Source organism: Juglans microcarpa x Juglans regia, chromosome 3D, assembly GCF_004785595.1.
Source record: "Juglans microcarpa x Juglans regia isolate MS1-56 chromosome 3D, Jm3101_v1.0, whole genome shotgun sequence".
In the NCBI taxonomy this organism is placed as follows: Eukaryota; Viridiplantae; Streptophyta; class Magnoliopsida; order Fagales; family Juglandaceae; genus Juglans; species Juglans microcarpa x Juglans regia.
Window position 1 is genome coordinate 18,181,324 of NC_054598.1, and position 17,808 is coordinate 18,199,131.

Sequence of the window (17,808 nt, forward strand, 5' to 3'; positions counted from 1 at the left end):
CCACTGTAGCGGTGCACAATCACACACCCTATGTGGTTTCTGTTTTTTTTTATTTTAAACGAAACGTGCATTTTGATTCTCAGTTGATTTTCTCTTCCCCATTCAAATTTCAAAACCTTTTAGAGCCCCATTCAAATTTCAGAGCCCCGCGAAATACCTCATCGCTCACCCGCGTTGCTTCACCTTCCTCTGCCCAGCGCCTCCAGGCGATGTCGTCTCTCTGTCTAGTGACACTGAGCTATGCTACACCATCTACTCAGCACCGCTACTCCCCGAGAGGCTTGGTTCTTTCTCTCTCCTAAGGCTAGGGTTTCACACTCTCTCTATCTGTCTTTGAGGCTTGGTTCTTATTTTCTATCCCTCAGAGATTCAATGGCGCAGCAGGAGGTCCATAACAGAGGAGCCGCTTAGGGAGCTGTCATCGACGTCTTAGTTTTCACAGTGGTAAAGCCACATGTCACAACCCCGCCCTAACCTAGGACAAGGCCGTGACCCATGACCTGTTCTTTCCTAATCACTATTAGTACTATATTTATTTATTTTTCTACGAGGGTAATAAGGGATATGCGTGAACATGTTATGCATGTACTCTGCACTTCTAATTTAAAAGAAACACCTGATTGATGATCTGTTCAATATTCTAAATAAAGGACTCTCAGAGTCCGTCATTCATTCACCAAACATAACTAGTCTGAAATAAGAGGAGACTCAATCCCTACAACACATACAAAAAGGCATTAAACCATTGTATGTGGGGTTACCATCACCCCACCATAGAAGTTACACCATTACCATCATCCCACCATATTGTTTACATCATGCCCAAAGACATATTGTCTTAAAGTCAAGCCAACAAGACGTCCCAACACGGGACCCATCATAAAAACATAAAAACATAAACATTATCATCAAAAGCTGAACCAACAGGGAACTCTAAGCATCGGCCCCTCCCTCCTCAACAGTGCCTAGCTCCACAACCTCTTCATCCATACCTGGACGTTTAAAACATAAACACAAAGTGAGTCTGATACTCAGTAAGCAGTACACCATGCCGTTAACCTATTAATCACATAATCTTTTCTTTTGAAAACATGCATACATAAAAGATTTGCTAATTCTTGACAATGCTTTCATGCATAAACAGTTTAAGGAATAACTATACTTTCATGCATAAATGGTTTAAGGCATAACTATACTTTCATGCATAAACAGCTTAAGGCATAACTATACTTTCATGCATAAACATTTCTAAGAAATAACTTTACTTTAAGTTGGCATAACTATACTTTCATGCATAAACATTTCTAAGAAATAACTTTACTTTAAGTTTCACTTTCTTTGGCCGATACACACTATTACGTCCTGTGTGTTGGGCTTAGTGGTCTTTTGGACCCGAATTCCACCCGCGGCCACAGGTTGGGAAGCCCTTTCGTGGGGCGCAGCACTGGGTGCACAACCAGTACCATTTACCCAGCATTGCAATCTACCAATTCCTTTGGTACCCTTTCATTCATATGGTCGTTATGTACTTTCATGCTTTCTTTCCTTTTCTTTCCTTTTTTTGAAATCAACATTTTCATTATCTTTCTTTAGTCCAAATGCATATGCGTTTCTTTGAAAAGAGTGTTTCATGTTATGCTACATACAGGTAAGGCATAGCTATTAAGAGAGAGCATGCATAAAAATCTCATGTTGCATTACCTTACATACACACAATTATAATCAAAAGGGTGCTTAATAGGGGCTACCAAGAAAGGCTTATACATAATATTTATACATTTATTCTTTCTCTAGAAGAACATTTGAAGAGGGAGAGAGAGAGAGAGAGACATTCTTTCATAAGAGAGCTTTTTGTAAGGAGCATGGTCATAGCTACTTACCTCGATGCTTTACAAGTAGGTTCCTTGAATCTTAAAAATAAACTCCTATTCAATGAAATGGGATAAACATAATAATATTCATTTCACATAAAGCTTTACTATCTGACACCCCTACGCGCTCACTTAAATTCCAAATTGGAATTGAAGTGTTTTTTTTTTCTTAACCCATTTAGCTACCCACTATACATGGCACTAAGTGAAGACATTAATATCCTCATTTTGACATTTAAAGAACTCATGAAGGTACATAACTTGCCTGCTATCCCTTTTTTAAAGGCCATCGTTTTCTATATGAAGCATAGGTAGTAATCGTAGGTTAGAAATATATAGGTGATAGGGATTTATTTAAGAATGGAAGGGAACAAGGAAGTGATACAAAATCTGAAACTTTTCATCAAAGAGGGCATTCAATAGCTTCGTAACATTATATGGAAAGTAAATCCAACAAAAGGCAATGCTCACAAGAGGGTCGATTTTTGTCACTTGTTCATCAAGGGTTTTTCATACTAAAATTTATCTTTGGTTAAACAATAGGGTGAAATTGAGCAAGGGATGGAATGGGCTGATTTTGGCTTCAAAACAGAACATATTTCAAAACTTTTGCAGTACATGGGCAGCTAGCAAGTCTTAGTACATTCATGGTCTTAAACATCCCTCTCTTAACCAAAATCTCAACTATACAATTAAATAATACAAGAGTTGTAGAAAACTTAAGAAAGCCTTATATATTTTTCTAAAAACATAGTATAATTAAAAAGGTACAACAGTTGGCAACTTAAAATTCCTAAGGTAAGCTTACTAGTTTAATTTAAAATTCCTAGTGGCTTACTTAGGCCATAAACTTGAGGAAAATATATCTAAAATTATAAACCTCAACTTAATTAATTTAACACATAGAGGCATAATTAAAACATGGCTTAGACTCAAGAAAACACAAGAAAGGACTACAAAATCTGCCTTGGAAAGCACACGGCTGGAACACAAAACAGAGTATAACACACGGCTTCTTCATACATCTATATGTATACATCAAAGCTCAACCAATCATCACTTGTGACTAACTAAGTTAAATAAGAAAATATACCATTTTCGAATGATAGGAGATACATGGCAAAACAACTTCAACATACTCAGTTTGGCCAAAAAACAAAGTTTTAAGGTTTATTAATACATAAACAACAACTAAAAATTAAGATCCAAACTAAAACAACTCAATGGGTCTCCCAAAATCAACTAAAACCGAGTGGGTCAAGTTAGGATTTTTTACCTTTGGTGAAATCTTTCCCAAAACACCAAAATGGGGAGGAGGAAGGTAGGTTCGGCTTAGGGAAATAGAGGGCACACAAATCCCTTGGCTGGAAGTCCAAACCGAAGCATTAACATTCACAAAAAGGAAAACTCCACTTGATTAAACCATGGCTAATATTTCGAAACACACAAGGGAGAAGATTGAGGGTATTCTTACCTTGTTATTTTCCTCTTGAGAGAAGGAAAAATAGATGTTTGGCTTGAGATTGGAAGAGAAATGGAATGGGAGAGTAGTGCGTTAGTCGCACAGTGAGGGCTAGGAGAGTGCTCTTCCTTTCCTTATTCTAGATGTCGGTGGGTGCAAGAGGAAAATGAGGATTTGTTTTCTTGTCTCTTGGAAGCCGACGTGTAGGAGAAGGAAAAGAGATCTAATTTGGCTTATGGGGGAAGCTACGGGTTCAAAGGGAGAAATGTCAAAGGGATTTAATTAAACTTGTCCAATAAGCTAGGGAATGAATGGTGGAGATCAAATGTGGGAAGATATTTCCTCTACCTACTCATCCAATGGTAAAAAGAGTTTGGGTCATTTCTCGAGTAAATAAAATTAAAGGGCTTGAAAGAAAATATTGTAAGGTCTTAAAAATCATACCCTAGAATTATTTAATAACCCATATGAAATAAAAGCACACCCATCTTTAAAATAAAATAATAAGATAATAAGATAATAAAAGTCTTTATTTCAAAATATTTAACTTAAAGAATTAATAAATGACATAAGAATCTAAGTAGTAGGATTCGGGTATTACACCACAACTGCTTGTGGAGGTTCCCAAGGCGACCGATGCCATTCAGTTCTACAATGCTGCGTTAGGCGCTGAGGGACTCAGTCGTACCATGCTCCCCAAGTGCAAAGCTGATCAAAAGTTCCCTCTCATTCTCTCTGCTCAGCTAAAGCTCGGTGGCTCCACCTTTCTCATCTCTAACTTCGCTATGACTCTGCTGCTCCGTAAGCCTCTCTCTCTCTCTCTCTCTCTCTCTCTCTCTCTCTCGCTGCATATATACTTTTTCAAACATTCTTGTTTGTGCGTGTAGAGTGTCACTTTCCTTCGGATTCGTAGGCCTCAAAGGCAGTTTTGTGCATTTTAATGGATCTCATGCAATTTTGTGTTAGCATTTTACAATTTTTACTTCAAAATATACTTGATTTCTCTATTTTAGATAGCCGTTCGTATTTATGGCTCCTTATTCCATATGTTTTTCACGTCTTTTCTCTAGTACCTTTAAATGTATAAACCAAAATTTTTCACTTTTACGTGGTTATATGCTTGAGTTTTATAAGATTTTTGAAATTTTTTCAGCCTTGGTTATTTTTCCAATGAATTTATTGTACAGATTTTGAGATTTATCAATCGTAAGATGATTTTTTCCTTCCTATTGGGTTTCATTGATTCTAATTGGGATTTCACTATGATTTCAAGGATTCACTTGGAGTCATAGGAGAAATACTACTCCATAGTTATCAATAGTTTGATAACTATTGATAAAGTTGTTTATCAATAAACATTTTGAGGCCCTAATTGTTTATTGTTGAAGCATTTTAGAGAATAAAGTTGTATAATGTGATTTTACTTGCGTTATTAGATTGATAAAAATAAGAAAATTGGTTTGTGACAATGATCTTGCTGCTTTTTGGCTCTTTATTTTAGAGAAAGAGTAAGAAGAGAAAGTAAAATGAAACAATTAAGATATGGGTTGAACCTAAGGTTGTCGGCACAACAGAAGAAGAAGCAACAGTCGTCAAAACCACCTCATCCGCCTCCTTTTGGCTTTAATGATGAGGATGAAGACAATGTCGAAAGAGAGATTTCTTGGCAAACTAGCAAGAACAAGTCCCTCAAGGATGTGAGTAAAGGTTGTTGCAGGGAAATATGCAATTTCTTCTTCATATCATTTCTTATGGGTCTAACTTGTTTATCAAATATGTAATTTACTGGAGTTTTTTTTTTTTTTTTTGACTCTCTCGCCTTTGATAAGTTTTGATCTTCGTTATCTTTTAAATGTTTATGTCCCTTAGTCATGTGTGTTGTCCGTTTTCAGTCCTCAATGTATGTTTAAGTCTGTTTGCTTTCTTTCTAAATCTTTTAGACCTTTTATTTTGAACTTTTTGCTCTTGTATGGTCTATCTATGGTCTAGCTTTGGCGTGGTTTCTGCATTAGTGATTGCAATTTCAATAAAAGACATCGCATCATTTAATGTATTATTTACTGAGAAAAGCCTGAATTCTTTAGAGGACATCCCATTTAACTGCTCTTGCTCAATATATTTAATTTCAAGGGAATCTCAAATGTTATTAGCTTTATTTTGGTTGTGTTAATATTGTGAATCACTATTCCTATGCTCTAGTCTTTCTAAAATTGACTACCTAGTCTTTCTTTCATCCTTGTTTTCTTGCATTCAGAAGTATAACACTGGAGCATGGATTGATTTCTCGTTATTTTCTATTCAATACTTAATCAATTAATTGATTGTGACTATTGTTTCATTTCTTTTTGTTTCAGAGATCTAAGCTTCAACTCCCCTCTCATCACTTGCCACCTAATATGATATTGTGAATAGCTTGTTCAGAGAAATCTTATTTTGGTTTTAATTATTTCTGCACAAAGAATGGCTTTATTATTGTGATCCTTCCCATGGATGATTTTAGCTATCAAGTTCTGTTGGAGTTTATCATTAAATAGAAGAACTGGACCATGGATTGATTCTTCATTATTCTTTATGTAATACTAAACCAATCATATGATCATGAAATCTTGTTTGTATTTCTATTGTTTCTTAGATCTAAGCTTCATTGCCCCTCTATTCACTTGGCGCCTAATATGATCATTTGTGAATAGTTTGTTCAGGGAAATCTCATTTTGATTTAATAAATTTCTACTCCAAGTATGGCTTTATTATTGTGCTTGCGAAGGTGTTTAGTGCATTGTCTTGGAGTTGGTCTTCCAAGTCTCTTTAGGTAACTAAAGAGGCCGTTGAGCTTTGTGGCTCTAGTGAACCATGCAGGCCTGGAGCTCACTGCATCACACTTGATCACTGCGCTTGCGAACTTTTCCTTTTCACTCCCTTTCACTTTCTTATGGTTGTTTCTAAATGAAGTTGAAAAATAACCCCTGATTTACAAGTTATGGCTATACAATGGGTGGCTACAACTCTGACTATGGTGCTGAAATGACAGAGGATTCATTGAAGATGTTACTCTTTTTACAAAGATTTTGATTGAATCTTAAAATATCCATTCATGTTATGAATTTAGATAGCCACAGTATTTGTATAACTAGAATAATCCTGAAGTTATGGGTCAAAATATCCATTCATGTTATGTATTTAGATAGCCACATTATTTGTATAATTGGAATGATCCTGAAGTTATGGGAGTCTGTTCTTGTACTTGATGGCATTTATTTCATGAACATGTGGTTAATTTCAAAAGATGCACTCATGTGGTTAATTTCAATGGAATATCAAGGTAATTTGAGCTTCATCTATTGTTGAGTACGATTATGGGCAGATAAGTTTTTTGGTTTCTTGTTGAGTAATGAATTTTTAGTTGTTTTTACTTTTAGGTTAGTAGTGGAGGTGATAATGCTCCTTCATGATGTAGATGGTTTTTGAATGGAAACAACTTGTGCACATGATTTGATGAAACCCATGTATGTAAATTGTATGCCATTAAATTAACATGTGTAATGAAAACAACTTATGCACATGGTTTGATCTCGCCTGTGTATGTAAATTGTACCTGTCCAAGTCTAATGTCATTGGAAGTACCCCAACAAAGAATCAAGAAGTCTAAATACTTGCAAATTGTCATTATATTCATAACCTATCCGAGTTCAAGGACTTGGTTTTCCAGAGTCTAAAACAGAGCATGTTCATGTGCTAAACCAGCCAACATTACTAATAATCACAACAAATTAGTTGACTAGCATAAGTGAATCTTTACAAATTAGAAAGAGCCAGACAGGTCTATCCTGAAGCTATACATAAACATTTGGCAGAAACATTAGTTCTTATTGTACTTTAACTCTGGGAATATAAGCTAAGCACAACAGCTACCCATTTTCACTTTTGAACTAGCCTTGTGCTTCTTCACTTTTGATCTCCCTATTTTCTTTCCAATAAAGATTCCTAGCTTCATGGCTGTAAATAATGCTCATGTTATCAGAAGTGGTCTCACTGCCTAGTTAAAATCCTCCAGGTGTTGATACTTCCTCACCATCCCAGGACATTCTTAAATGTAACCATTTATACTTCAGTTGGATCAGCCTAGAAGGTGGTCCATTCATCACCAAAAGTCAAAATCCTTGGAAACAGATGACTATAATGGTAACAACTTTTCGGGTTAACTCGCATGTATATATCGCATGCTTAACATAAAATTCATGGAACTGATCTCGATCCCTCCATGAACCACCTATTTTCTTTCTTATATGACAGATGCATGCATCTTTAATTGGTGTCGACACCCCACAGTTTATGATTCCCATCATATATAAGTTTCAGAACATATTATATATATATATATATATATATATATTTATAAGGCCCTCCAGTTTCAGAATATATAAAAACATAACAAAACATATCTGAGTTTAAAGATCATCACCAGCAACCATTAACTTCAAGGAAGCATTTTCTGCAACTCACTAACATTTTCATGCCCTAAGAAAAAAAATGCCCCAAACTTTACCTCTCTCAGTACAAAGAACTTAATAAGACCGAAGTAGAAATGCATTATTCTGGAGTTACCCCTTGTTGCTAAATTGCATTACACCTTCAGACTTTGTGCCTTTAGGGAGTTTTATGTGTTTTGGTACCATGATATTTGTCTAGTTTAAATTGACCTAAGTAGAATTTTCCTCTACGATATACTACATACGGTTAGACCAATAGGTGCATTGCATCTTAACTACCATATACGAGGGGTATGTAGCCTCGTGTTACATGTCCCAACACTTCAGTCACCGTTCAATCCCAAGCGGGGGGCTAGGGGCGTCACAATGAACATGATGCCCAAGAGAAGGCCCATTTCGAGGCCTAAATTAAGGTTTAGCACAATAGAAGTTTTATGCCCAATGAGAATACACCACTCGGAGTTTAAGCCTAGGATTCCCCTCATTGTTTCAAATAGTAAATACAACCACCTAGCAAATAGTTTTCCTTCTCTTGCAAAACCTCCCACACACCCCTACGGATATTGTTTTAATCATGGCCAACCCTCCATCATGACCTCAAGCTCATATTTCCAAAACCCTTCATCGTCCCATTGAATAGTAACTTTGACACCATGCATGCCAATTCCTTCTAGCTTTTCATTCTATCATTTTTTCTGAATTTTTCATCTTCTTCACTTGCATTGGATCAATCTTCCACAGCTCTAGAATAGTAGTTAGATTGCAACTAATGTCACGAAGTGGGAAGGAATGCCAATGCCAAGAAACAAACCAATCGGATGCACTAGGTGCAAACCGATGCACTCCAAGAACAAGCCAACAAATCCTTATTCTTTCAACCACCTCATCAACTGATTTTCTGAACTTGATTAACCCACTCTCATGATACCTAGTTCTGGAAGATTCAGGCCTAAGATGAAGCCTAGAATAGCCCCCATGGTCACTCCAAAAACCAAACTATTTCACCTTGCAAAATAGAACTTGTTTTCAGCCAAACTTCACCATTGCTTTCAAAATGTTTCTGCAATAAATCCAACCATCTTCACATGCCTATAGTACCACACCTAGCTCTGGATATGTGTCATCAAATCACCCTAAGAACCCACCCCAGAAATGATCAACACCACTGACAAAATGGTGGGAAACCAAGTGCAAACTCTAGGCTAAACCCTTCCCCATTCAACCCACTTCCTTTTGCTGCACATCAAACACCAAGTGTCCAACATTCATGCCTCGAATACACTTCTAGAAAATTCACTCAAAAAGTACGGAAATAGAGACCAAGAACTTTCCACAAGGATTAGGACTAAAGTTGATCATATCTAGACAAGTTTTAAAGACTAAAACCATCGACCTACACTTGGTTTCCCTTGAGGAATCAATTAATTTTGTCCTAACTTATGAAACCACTCATCTATCACCATCCTTTGGTCCTTGTCCCTGAGTTAATAGTGTGGTGTGTTAAATTGTACAGATATGGAAATTCAAGCATGCACTCCACCAAAACTTACACCGACCACCTACACTACACTTTAGCTAAACTGTGCACCTCTTCACCTTTTGCTTCCTCACTCAAACTCTATAAATAGCACTCTCCTTCCCTCACTTCCTCCAATGCAAATCTCAAGCATTTCCTTAGCTTTCTTGAGATCTAGACATCCATAGTGTTAAGGAGAGTGAAACTGAGTGGTGAGATTAAAGTCCTTGAAGGGTGATAGGGTTGTCTTAAAGACATGAATTAGTGAGTAAATCTCCCATATCTATTTTTTGGAAGTTAGAATCACATATTAGGCTTTGTTTTAAGGTATGAGAATGAGATGGATTGAGTTACATGAGTTTAATCTTTGGGAAGAATATTTTGGTTCAAATTTGGTGTTCTTCATGGATAAATTGTTTTGATGTGAAGCTTTAGTCATGACATATCTTGATATGATTTAGTAAGATTAGCTAATGTATTGTTTAATTAATCAAAGGTTTTTATTGAAGGAAAACAACATGTCATGGTAGGTTTATAAATCTATATCTTGGGTTGATCATCTAGCATGTTTCAACTTTGACTTGTTTGGAGGTTATCTTGTGATATCATGATTAAGTCTCCAAAGCATGTGTTATAAAATTCTAGAAGCCTATTATCATCACCATTTCAAGAGTTAGAATGCATGATTCTTTGGATGTATAAGGATTCATATGTTAAAGAGAAGTTAGATACATCATGCTAAGTACTAGGTTTTTGTGAATTCATGATGGTTTATTTTTTTCATCACATGGATGTTGATATGATTCCATATTGCTTAAATCTAAGTTATTAACATGTTAATAAGTTCATATCCAATTATTGGTCATAAAGAGTTCTTAAGGATTATAGGCTTAAAATCACACATAATGTAAATCAAGCCATATGCATGCCACGAATTGGATGAAATTCTCATGGTGGATGTTTGATTCATGAAATTCTAAGATCATATATAGAATAAGAAGATGGATTAAATGAAGTTTGTGCAAATTGGTGGAATTTGGGGCCAAAATACAAATAGTGAAAGTTTAAGGCCTAAATAGCAATTTCGGATAAACTAGAGGTAAATTTTGCAAATACTAATTTTGGTTTGTTAGATTCTAGACATTTCATACTTCCTAACTCTAGCACATATTGTATTTCAAAAGCAACATTTTTAGAACTTAGGAAGTTTATAAGTTAGCTTCTAACTTACTCTTGGATAATTTATTTATGATTATTGTATAAATGTCACATTCATGTTATACATGTCATTTTGATCATGAAATATCATATGATACATCATTGAACATTTGACTACATGTATACATGGCAAGTGTCATATTATTTTTACACGAACCATGAAAGCACGTTGTTTTTAGCATGGAGCATGAAAATATGTTTCTATCATAAAGTACACTACATGTTACGAAATGAACATGTAATAAAATATTTTGTCAAAAAGCATAACATGAAGATGTTTTAGCATGAACCAATGCTAGGATGAGAGAATATCCTAGTAGAACTCCTTTATCAACTCTGGAATGAATAAAAATTGAATGGTAACCCTTGGGTTGACAACAAGCTATCAACGGTCTTCGAGTAGATTCATTATAAAGAATACCGGAGTGAAATCGTACATAACACATCATTCTGGTGGGTGCATATGTTATGATGATGGTGATATGTTTAAGAGGTCAATGCATTGAAAAATATATCTGCACAGCTCTTATAATGTGGTCTCAACATGAGTTGTATTATGGTCACCAGTAGGTACTCACAACGTAAATGGGGAACTATGATGATACCTTATGTTATGTGATAATGACTCTAATAACTAAAAGTATGCTTTAAAAAAAGATGTCTCTATAAGAAAATGTGCATCAAAGTTTTCTTAAAGATGCTGAGGAATCTGGATGAAAGTCGAATACAGTTTTCTACATGTCATGCATACATCTTATATTTATCATCTATCATGAATATCTTATTTTTGTAAAAATTGGTTATTTAACTTACTGAGATTTCAATGAATCTTATTATGGTAGTCCCAACTATCATTCTTCTCAAAATTGTAGAAGTTGTAGCAGGACCAAACTTTAACGATCAAGATGGTGATGGACTCCAATCCCTAGATACGTATGATGAAGGATGAGCTCGACCTTGATCACAAGTTGGAATTGATTATGATGTTTTTAGAGATGGTCTTGATTACCATGCTACACCTTAGATAAATTATTTAAGCTATCTTGATGTTGTTTGTATTTAGCAGATTCTATCTCCCAGTTGTGTTTGAACTTATGCCTTATAGATTGGACCTCTTTTAAGTAAGGCATTAATTATGTTTAATTTGAATGTTCTTATGTTTAATTTGAATGTTGGGATGTTTAGTTCATTATGGCGCAAAGATTTGTAGAAGTCACCCTTTTTAGACAATGATTATTCCATACTGCTAGTTGCATACTATGATGCATTGTATATTAACTATCATGAACGGGGGTATGCAATCATGTGTTGCATGTCTTGACTCTCCAAGTCTCAGTTCCATCCCCAGCGGAGTTTGGGGATGTCATATTTTTTCAAGATGGAACCCAACCTTTTTAATGTTGGAGATGAGCCAGGAGTATAGAAAGGCATTTCACTTATTGGGTGAGGAGGACATACAATATGTCAACCATTTTAATGATGTGGGGGGATTGGGCAAACCTAATGATGATGATTAGGTTGTAGTTGAGATTTTTATAGAATTATTTAGGCTTTTCTATGAAGTCACAACCACCATTTTTGGTTCTTTGTATGTTACATCTAATGGATTTTGTCAACAAGTATATTAGATGGAATAACAACTGAATCAAATATACGGAAGTGACTATACTAGGTTGTGGGAAATGGTAATGAGAATGAGGACTAAATATGACAAGTATTAGAGATATTTGATTAGGATAAACATTTTCCTATATGTGGCTATTGTCCTTGACACCAGTACAAAATTGATTGCATAACGTATGGCTTTGGATTGGTGAACGTGAAGGCATGGATGAATCATATTGCGGTAAGGGTTAGGGAAACCCTTAAAAGATTGTTTAATGAGTTTGCCGCATTCAGGGAGGGTAATATTCCGACACCTACAGCTATTGCATTTCCTCCTCCAGAAGTCAAAATGGGGAAAAAGCGTACATTGGGGTGGGATAAAAGGTTGGAGCAGGTTTCTAAGCTTCATCAGCCATCAGACGGCCATTCTGAGTTAGATAGATACTTGGCAGTAGAGATGCACCTGTTTAAGCTGGGGTTTGATATTTTATCTTGGTGGAAGGTTAATACAATCAGTATCTCATCCTTAGAGACATTGCCTGCAGTATTTTGGTCATCCATATTACTACCGGGGGCACATATTGTATCCATTCCATAGTTTATTGTCTCCTACTACTATGGAGGCATTTATTCGCACTCGAAATTAGATCAAATGGAAGAAAATTTATATTCCGAATGTGGTAGACATTGTGGAGGTAGACAAGGAGGTGGGTGGTGGTCAGAATGGATTGGGTAATCGCTTTTAATTCATCGATTTACTTTTGCTTATAAGATATTGTGTTATTCCTTATATTCATTTGACCGGTCTTAATTTTAAATTTAATTGTTATAAGGACAACTTCGATAAATGAGGCTACGTTTACATCGGCCTCAATATGACTTCCTAGTAAGATCCACTATTGCCATTGATTTGTATAATTTGTCTCTTAATTATATGTAGTATGTATATAATCTGTAATTCTAATTATTATTATGTTATATTTTTTTCAACTTTTATAGTCTCACTGTTACATGCCCAATCTTAATCTCAATGATCTCATCTTAGTTTGTACTTTTAATTTTTAACTTTTTTACTTCTCTAAATAATGTCCGTATTTATGATTTTTTTTTCTCTTATTTTGTTTTTCAATTTATAGTCTCACTTGCCCAACCCTAATCTCAAATTTCCAATGATCTAATCTTGAATTATTGACAGAAAAGCCTACAACCAGAACCTTATGATCTAATCTTGGTTTGTACTTGTAGTTTTAAGTTTCTAACTTTTTACATATGTATATATTGATTGTAATTATAATTGTTTTTCCTATTAATGTTTCAGGTTTTATAATGTCAAAATGTCACTTGTCGACGACGCCTAAATTCCAATCTCAAGACTCAAAGTCAATGTCAAATGATCTCATAAGTCATAAGTTATCTTACTACAATTTGTTATTTGATTGAAACATTATTATTCATTTAAATTACTTAAAAATTTGTAATATTTTTCGATAATTTGTAATAATTTTATATTAATTTGTATTATAGTAATAGTTTAAAATTATTAGTTAGAAATTAGAAGTTACTCACTTAATTGGTAGAACTTTTGACTTTATGTTTAATGCTTTAACAAGTTTTGTTTCATTTTATGTAATATGTATAACATTAATTTCTAATTTAGATAATTTAGAATGGTATTTGTTCCATTTTATAGGTTATGGGCCCATTTGGGCCAAACAAGGGAGGGGGCAGCTGACGGAGCTGAGGTCCAAATTCACTCTCGGTACTCGGACGGGGCCCTTCCCACAAGGTGCGGGGCCAGATTCCAATGGGTAAACCCCACCCTCCTGCCCATGCCAGGGTCGGAGTGCAAGATGGGGGCACTCTTACCCCAAGAGTGTGAGTAGCACCCCTATATAATTTAGAAAATTCTACTTTGCCCTTTGAATTTTCAACTGGGTTTGACTGTTATTGTATTTTCTTTTATTTTTCAAAAGTCTTTTCTAAAATGTTTAAGAAAATTACCACTAGTGATTTGTATATTTTTTTTAAATGTTTGGAAAGCGTTAAAAGATGTTTGCAAAAAGAAAAAAAAATGTTAATTGCACTAGGGGACACGCCTAGCGATAAAAGTTGGGCGGCACAATAGTATTACCCTATAATTTCTATTTTGAAATTTAGAAAAGGTGTATTAATTTTTTTTTTTTTTTGACATTTGTAGCACTTGTATTGATTTTTGTGTTTTGTTTTAAAGTTTTTAAAAGTTAAGAGTGAAAAAAGAAACCGGTGAATCGGACTGAATCGAACCGAATCGATGGGTTCCAAACCCGGTTCAGTCTGATAATAATTTCATTTTTTTTTTAAATCAGTCTAGTTTTTATTTTCTTTTTTCTTACACTGGACTGAACCAGACTGGACCTGTTCATATATATATATATATATATTAATATTACATAAAATATTTTTTATATATAACATATATAATATTATCACTAATATATATAATCAAATATATAAATAAGTTAGAAACTGACATATTATCACTAGCATATTATCACTAACATACATAATCAAATACTATATCACTATATGATACTATTACATATGTGTGTATATATATATATGCACACTAATACTATTACTTATACTATTAGTAATCTACTATATATAAATAACTATATAAATCATTATAGTATTAGTAGTTATACTAGTACTATATCACTATAAAATCCACTATATAATCCACTATATCATTATAGTATAGTTATACTAACTAAATAATCCACTAATACTATATTAAAACCAGACCGGAACTGGAAAAATCGAAAGTACCGGTTTGTGAATGTAATTGGTACAGTATCAGTTCTTCAAATCTCAAAACCGGTGTATACTGATTCGGTTCTAAAATATAGCCAAAACTGGACTGAACCGGACCGGTTACACCCCTAGTAAAAGTTGTATTATTTTTGTATTTGAATACTTTTAGGTAATAATTAGATGAAAGATTTAAAATTAAAAAGTGTTTTGTGCCTAAATGATATCTGGGAATAAAATTATAAGTCCTATTTGATTTTCTTTTGTTTTTTTTTTCATACCATTAATCATGCTATAAATAATATTCTTTTTATTTTTCTTTCTCATTTTCCTTTGTATGTGGTGGCGGGGAGAGATCTCCTGTAATTAAGATTTTCATTAAGGTTAAATTATACTATATATAATTAAGAATAAATTATATTATATATAATTTAAGATTTTTATTCATTTTTCTCTTTTCTATTATTCTATGTGATTTTTCTTTTGTTTTTTTTTTCATATTATTAACCATGCTCATTTTAGTTTTAAATCTAACCTTGGAATTGGTTGCATTTAGGTGTTGAGGGGATCTCAAATGATCTGAGTTGATCTGTGAATAATAATGCTTTATGAATTCCATTGAGATGTGTTTAAATGTAGAAGTAGGTTGACATATGTTTAAATATATAAAGTAGATTGAGATATGTTTAACGTGTTGTGAAAAGTTGATAAAATAATAAATCTTATGAATGATTTAAGATATATTGAAATAAGTTTAGCATCCAACATACGCCACTAGTGTCTCGACCCACCACAATTGAAACAGACTAACAGTAGGACCAAGCAAGCACATTTTGCATGCTTATGCTTACATTAATACTGTAACGCCAGGGCCTAGCGCCAAGCATGTTTTTTTTTTTTTTTTATATATATTTTCAGGCTAAGCATATGAAAAACCTAGTTGACTTTTTTTTTAGTACTATTTTACTGGCCCAAATTGTCTTTAACGGACATCAAATTTTCTAATAGACTTGTCATTATGATTTAAATTCTTGAAATATTTTTGGATTGGGTTACATATATTTTATGGGCTAGAAATATTTATAGGACAAGTCGCAATATTATAGACTTTTGGATCGAGGCCCAAAAGTCAGAGGAAAAGCCCATTTATCGTATCATACCCATGAGCCCAAATACATGGAATGGACCAGTAAGCCCAAGCCGTGGAAATCAGGGAGCCGTTTTCACTCCCATATCCCATGCATGTATGTGATCTTCCCACTAGGGTTTTCAGCAGCGGCTAGATATACCACTACTTTGATCAAACAACCATATATATTTCTCCCGATTTTCTCTCCATTTCATTTTTAACTCCCCACGATTCTGTGGTTTACCCTTTCTGTTTCTCACATAATATCTTCCTATCAACAGATTTAGATACTAAAACTCTCCCTGCTTATCAATCCATATCCCGCTCCCTCACAGCAGATTTCCACTTCCCTACTCTAGGGTTTTTATATCAATCACCTATTTATACACTTCATTCACAACCCTCATAGCTTCTACCACCGTTTTCTCCTACCGTCAGCATACTCAGCATCGTACCCCCAGCCCTCGCATCACCCTCCTCCCCCCCCCCCCCAATGCACTTTTACAGTCCACCACCCACGGCCAGCAGAGGAAGATCATCACCACGGGTAGCACCACTTGAGATGCCGAGCACACGGATTGCAAGGCAAGAGACTCACCCACACACGGCCAAAAGCCAGCCTGCACCTTCACGATTTTACTCAACCATCACACAGAAGCTGCAGCTTCCCAAGGAGGGCAAGCCACTGCATGCATCTCCACAATGCTGCCATACCCCACCACCGTGACCCAGCCGTGAACCCACCAGTGTAGCCACCTTTAGCCATCCCTTGAAACATCTGTTCCTCACTCCCGAAACAGAGGATCTGTTTCCTCCTACCTTGAGCCACTGCAACCACTCCCCACCAAGAGTTCCTTCACGTTGCAACCCCACAGAAACCGTCGGCGAAGACTTCCGTCACCCTAGGTCCACCTCACTCCACCTCAGCCTCGCTGCCTCACAGTAATCTCCCTCTTTGTTTCTCTTTCACGCATCTCTCACTCTCCATTCTCTCTTTCTTGCTCATCACTCTCTCTCTCTCTCATAACCAGCCCTTCAACTCAACTGCATCTTCATCGCACCACTCAGTTTGCCGTCTCGAGCAGCTCTCTCTCGTGGAGTGCAATGCCTCTGTAGCACGGTTTCCCTTCTGGTAAGATTCAATTTTTCCCTTAGAAAGTTACTGTTGTATGTTACGTACAGTTTTGATAGGGAAGGTTAGGTCATGATATTACATTTTTACCCCTAGAGTTATAAGTCAAGGCATGAGGTTTGAAATTTCAATATAAGATGTGTTTATTTTTTACGAAAGACCTTAGTTGGATTCGGATAAAATTGTCTTATTATTATGATGATATTATGGTGTTAGAAATTAGTTGAGTGGGGGCCGAGGATGGTTTTAGAATTCAATCGATTAGCATGTGAAATTAAGTGAAAATCGATGTATTCAAGAATTGTTGACATCTTAGGGTCACGAAAATGTTAGATTTTTTTAGGATAAAATGTTATTTAGCATTTCAGGTTTAAATATCGAAATACGTGTCCGACTGAAAATTTATGAAACTTACGTGATTATTTTATAGGTGACGAGTAATTTTTGTTCGGCATTTATTGAGGAAAATTTTTGAAAAACTAAGAAGTCCAAGTAAGCGGAGTTCCTATACTAGACTTTGCATAAAATAAAATGAACTAAGATCCCTCTTGGAAAATGTGCATGTTTTGTCATGAAAACAACCCCAGTTATTTGTTCA

At 35.2% G+C, this 17,808-nt stretch overlaps 1 long non-coding RNA gene across 1 annotated transcript; it reads right to left on the minus strand.

Annotated features, from left to right (window-relative positions):
* Positions 1 to 531: 531 nt before the first annotated feature.
* On the minus strand, positions 532 to 1,931 carry LOC121254078. The gene is made up of 2 exons (XR_005938571.1): positions 1,881 to 1,931; positions 532 to 992 (listed from the first exon to the last, which is right to left on the minus strand). It is a non-coding gene; the product is annotated as an uncharacterized LOC121254078 (long non-coding RNA).
* Positions 1,932 to 17,808: the final 15,877 nt, after the last annotated feature.